This window comes from Monodelphis domestica, chromosome 2 (assembly GCF_027887165.1).
Source record: "Monodelphis domestica isolate mMonDom1 chromosome 2, mMonDom1.pri, whole genome shotgun sequence".
NCBI classification, from domain to species: domain Eukaryota; kingdom Metazoa; phylum Chordata; class Mammalia; order Didelphimorphia; family Didelphidae; genus Monodelphis; species Monodelphis domestica.
Window position 1 is genome coordinate 279,203,839 of NC_077228.1, and position 6,000 is coordinate 279,209,838.

The window sequence follows — 6,000 nt, forward strand, 5'->3', positions numbered from 1 at the left end:
GCAGCATGCTAAGCATTCTGACGTCTTGGCGTGGTGGCTGCTATTTGTCTGGGTTTTGGTGGTGAGTTTGCCCTTGAGCTAATTCAGGTTCAACCTTCTTGGAGTTCAGGCTGATTCCTTCCTCTTTTACTCTCCAAAACTTTATCTTCTAGAGCCTCTAATCTTCCTGTCCAGCACAAGCCAGGCGGGAGAAATCCTAGACCCTTTCCTTCTCCTTTTTTCTTTAATTTCTTTCCACTATATTAATTAAATCACCATAAATTTCCATCTGACTTGGGTATTTTTTTTTATTTGGGATATCCATGGTGACCAAATAATTAATATAGTTTAGGTCACAACACTAAAATTATCCTTTACACTAGCTAGGAAACATCTGGGCAATAGAATTTGCTTCAGGTAGATTAGCCAGAACCATTGGGATGATAGTTGGATGATACAAGGCAAGAGAGAGACAGAAAGTAGTTTCCAGGGAGACAGAGCATAGAAACCTCTAGATCAGGGATAAAGAGAATGAAAGTCTCAATCCCGGGAGTTGAGTCAGATAGTTTTGGCACCTAGAAGGGCAGTCTTTCACATTGGGATAGGGAGAGGGGGAGCATGAGGAATTTTCCTGAGTCATGACTCCTGGTTTAAGATGAGGTATCCGAAGAACCAATGTGGAGGGGGAAAGGATGAGGAAGAAAATACTCATATACCCACTCATGTTCTAGATTCATAATTGAAGAATAGAGAAAAACAAATTTTGGAAGGTTGAAACAGCCATCAGGCCATCCAAATCCACAGCAAAATAAACAAAAAGTGATTAATGATTAAGATAAATAAATATTAAAAATGGAAGGTATCCAACTAAGAACAGGCTTAGGGGCTTATAGTTTGTATTAAGGACTAGAATTAAAACATAAGTATCATTATAACATGTAAACATTGAATCTATTTTCATCTCTAAGTTAGAACCAACTCTTCCCTTTATGTTTTGTTGTGTACTACAGTAAACACCTTTTTAGATCGGTGGGCTATTATCAGAGTCTAGAGGGGTTGTGGAAGTAGGGGAATACCAGGAAACGAAGTGGAAACATTTTTGATGAAAACCTATAACAGAATTCATCCAGGTCCCAAATTGGATGGTGCAAAAAAAGGAGTTTGATAAGATAAATGATTTTAGGGGAAGGTAAAGTCAGGAATAAGGACTCTACTATTCCCAAGATGTATGGGTGAAGGGAAAAGTTACCAACCTTTCTTCTGTATCAGGAGTGTCGGACCTATTATCATTATTTTTTGATGGAAGGGGAGAAGGAGGTGGACTTTTCTTGGAAATTGGATAACTGCAAATGAAAAAAAAGACACAAAAGTTTTCTGGGGATGAAATCCAGTACCCTTCTAGGCTATGTAGTGGTGATAGGGGATGGGAACTTTTTATGATTATACAATTCTCTTTTGTGGGCTAAAAAAATATAGCCTTCAGTACCAATCAGCCAATGAGTATTTATTAATAATAACAACATTTATATATAATGTGTGTATAGTGGGGACTTTAGAACAAGGCTTGAATTGATCCTTTGTGGGGAATTACATTATGATTATAGAATTGCTATGTCCTGGGAGGCGGGGGGGGGGCGGTATTTCTTTTAAAAGTTTTATTGAGTTTTATCAATTCTAAGGCAGAACAACAGTAAAGATTAGGTAGTTGGGGTTATGTGACTTGCCCAGGGTCACCCAGCTAGGAAGTATCTAAAGTCAGATTTTAACCTAGGACCTCCAACAGGCCCAGTTCTCTATCTACTGAGCTATCTAGCTGTCCCAGAGGCTTTTAAAAATAAAAGTGATACTATTTCTCAATAAACTGATTCTCTTTTACCCCTACCCCCCTCTCTTATAACACTAAGTACAATTAAGCAAGAACGAATAGATTCTTTGCCAAGTGTGACAGAGTGTTTTTGGGCTGTCTTCAGCCTTCTTTCTTCCGATGTTTCCACATTGTTTTTCTTTTTTTCTTTTAATATTTTTCTGGGTTATGCGTGTGTTATCATGAAAAATGTATTTCTATATTATTCATGTTTGTAAGTGTTTGTAAATCTTATAAAACCCAAACACCTAAACATATATCCAAATAAACAAGTGATGCCATATATTTTCATCTGCATTTCTACTCTTGACAGTTCTTTCCCTGGAGGTGGGTAGCATTCTTCTTTGAATTAAGCCCCTCAGAATTGTCCTGGATCATTGTATTGCTATTGGTAGCAAAGTCTATCACATTTGGTCATTCCATAATTTTGCAGTAACTGTGTTTAATGTTTTCCTGGTTTTGATTATCTCACTCTGTATCAGTTTACATAGATCTTTTCTAAAATCATTCTGTTCATCATTCTTTTATAGCACAATAGTATTCTGCCACCATAATATAATACAATTTATTCAGCCATTCCCCAGTTGAAGGACATCCCTTTAGTTTCCAATTCTTTGCTACCACAAAAAGAGCGGCTATAAATATTTTTGTACAAACAGATCCTTTCCCCTTTATTGTTCTCTCTTTGGGATACAGACCTAGTAGTGGTATTACTAGATCAAAAGATATGCATTATTTCATAGCCCTTTGGGTATAATTCCAAATTGCTCTCCAGAATGGTTGGATCAGTTAATAATACCAGCAATGTATTAGTGTCCCAATTTTGCCACATTTCCTCCAACATTTATGATTTTCCTTTATTTTGTCATATTGGCCAATCTGATAGGTGTGAGGTGGTACCTCAGAGTTATTTTAATTTCCGTTTCTATAACTCAGAGGGATTTAGAACATTTTTTTCATATGATTATTGATAGCTTCGAATTCTTCATCTGAAAATTGCCTATTTGACCATTTATTAATTGGAGAATGACTTGGATTCTTATAAATTTGATTTAGTTTTTCATGTATTTGACAAATGAGACCTTTATCAGAGAAAGTTGTTATAAATTTCCCCCCTCAGTTTACTGTTTACCTTCTAATCTTGGTTACATTGGTTTTGTTTGTACAAAAAACTCTTAATTTACTATAATAAAAATGATAAAAAATATTCATTTTACATCTTGTAAAGTTCTCTGTCTCTTGTTTGGTCATACATTCTTCCCTTCTCTGTAGATCTGACAGGTAAACCATTCTGTTCCCCTAATTTACTTATATCATCACTCTTATGTTTAAATCATATAACCATTTTGGCCTTATCTTGGTAGAGGGTGTGAGATATTGATCCAAACCCAATTTTTGCCACAGTTTTGTCAGCTGGTGAGTTCTTATCCCCAAAGCTAGGATCTTTGGGTCCATATTGCTTTTCTGACTCTTGCTCCACTTCTTTTGGCTTATGATTTGCCAGCTGTCAATTGGGCTGACCCTTGCATCTGTTACTTCAAAAACCTGTTGAATTCCAACTTGGTTCTGACTTTTAAAACTAGATTTTCTTCTCCCTATCCTCCTCTTCCTCTGACACCACCACCATCATCATCAGGGTTAAATGACTTGCCCAAGGTCACACAGGTAGGAAGTGTCTGAGATCAGATTTGAACCCTGGACCTCCCAGGCTCTTGACCTGCCTCCCTATCTATTGATGCACCTAGTTGTGCCTAAACAATCTCTTCCTAATTTGGGAGGTTGATGAGTAGACAATAGCATTCTGGATTATGTATGGCATGTTTGAACACTGGAGAATACATTGGTTCAGTTTGACTTCTCCACCGAGGTTACCTTTCATCTATTTTGTGTACGTCTTATATGTTGTACATAGTTATTTACAGGTTGTCTTCCTCACTTAAAGGTGAGCTCCTTGAAGGTGGGGACAGTATTTCTCCCTTATTTTGTATACCTTGTACATTGACAGCAGAATGCCTGGCACAGAGTGATTAATTCTTATTTACTGATTGACTGACAGTGCCCCTGTAATCTTCCGGCATTTTATGACTTCATGATCTGTTTCAGCACTATTCTCATCTACTACAGAGTCCCTGCTTAGCAGACTGAATTAGTCAATGTGTTCATTCATTATAGTGCTAGAATGGAAGCTGCTTGAGAACAGGAAAGTCTCATTCTTGTCTTTTTTGGGTATCCCTAGTGCCCGGCACAAAACAGGGATAGGGAATAATGCATTGGTGATTTCACTGAGATAGGGAAATCCAAGAGGAGGAAAAAACTCCCTCTCCCAAAGCAGGATGGTATCTTCCCTGCCAGCACTGAGACATTAAAACAACAACAACAACAACAAACACAGTTAACCTTTTGTCTTAGAATCATACAAATAATAGTTCCAAGGCAGAAGAGCAGTAAGGGCTAGGTAATTGGGATCAAGTAACTTGTCCAAGGTCACACAGCTAGTGTCTGAGGCCAGATTTGTACCCAGGACTTTGCAACTCTAAGCCTGACACTCTATCCACTGGACCGTCTAGTTGCCCCAGCACAGACATTAAAAGCCTTCTGCAGGGTGTCAGAGAGGGGACCAGAACCAACTCTTCCTGGGTCTAGGGGCCAGTTTCTGTCCCTTTTGGAGCATAGTAGGCACTTAGTAAATATCTACTGACAGCTGATAAACTGACCTAGTTTGTCATTTAGAAGAACTGCATTTTGAGGAGGAGGAGGAGTGAGGATTCCTGGGACATATAATAGGCTGGTGGGAAGTATGAATGATTCCTCCCCCACCCTACAATTGGAGATTAGACTACAATTGGGGATCTCACGTTAGATCTGTGAAGATAGAATTAACTCTCCCTTGGTTTGTTTTTAGTTAATCAAATCAAGAACTTAAAGTACCCCTACTTAGTAGCTAGCTAACCATTAGGTAAGAGAGCTCACAAGTCACTTACTAGTTTATACCCCCAAAGGCCACAAGCACTGCCCCCCTGGCAAATTGAAATTGGGCAAATTGAAAGACTGCAATTGGTTCCTGTGAAGAGGGGGAGAGACAGGAAATGACGTGGGAAAAGGGGGTATAAATGAAGAGACAAACATGGTCTGGCCTCTCTTTGGCTTCCTTGGTTTTGAAGAGGCTGGTTCCTTGGAGAGACTCTTCCCTTGGATTCCCTGTCCGTAGGAAGAGCAGAAGAGACATGCTTTTCCTTGGAGTCATTCTGGGTTGGTGGAACTCTGGCTGAAGACACCACCAGGACTTCTGACTGAGAGCCACTGGGAAATCCATGTGGAGACCAGGACTTGGGGAAGCCCCTTTCCGGGGCTGAACAAGAATTCACAGGAGCAGCATTTAGGGCTGGTAGACTAGACCAGGATTTGTCTCTTTCCTATATTTCCCACTATCACTATCTCTACCTCATTATAAATAAAAGCTGCTAAGTCGGTTTTGACTTAAGGGCTAGTATTTTATACATGGTGACCACTTTTATAACTCTAATATTGTGTCAAAACCTAAATTTAATTGTTACAGATCTCAAACTCTCTAGTGGCCTCTGGGCTTTTCATGGATCACAGTTCAATGACCTTGTTTTCAATACTTGGTGATACCCTTCACTTATGGCGGAGTAGTGAAAAGGGTAGTGGGCTTGTTGTTTGTAGTGAGAAAGCCTTAGGTTTGAATTTATCATTCACTTCCTAGGTATTTGATCCTGGGCAAGTCAATTAGCTGCTAGAATCTGCCTCAGTTTCTCCATCTGTAAAAATAGTTATAACAATAGCACTTATTTCATAGGGTTGTTGTGAGGATCACACATGCTAACAAATGAAGTGCTTTGCAAAAATTTAAAGGGCTAAATAAACTATTAGTATCATAAAAATCCCTGAAGGTTTTTTTAATTGAACATCAGAAGTTCTGGGAGCTTGAGTAAGCTCTTACCTTGTGTTGATCTTAACCTCTCAACTTTGTAACAACAGTAACAGGAACAGTAGCAGCAACAACAACAGTATAGTCTCTGTTATGGTGGTAGTTGTCCTTTTAGGGGCCGTAAATCTTCATGCACAAGTGATTTTGTGCACAAAAACGCACAAAGACAATCGTCATCCTCGGTTACCGAGAGACTACTACCAAAACC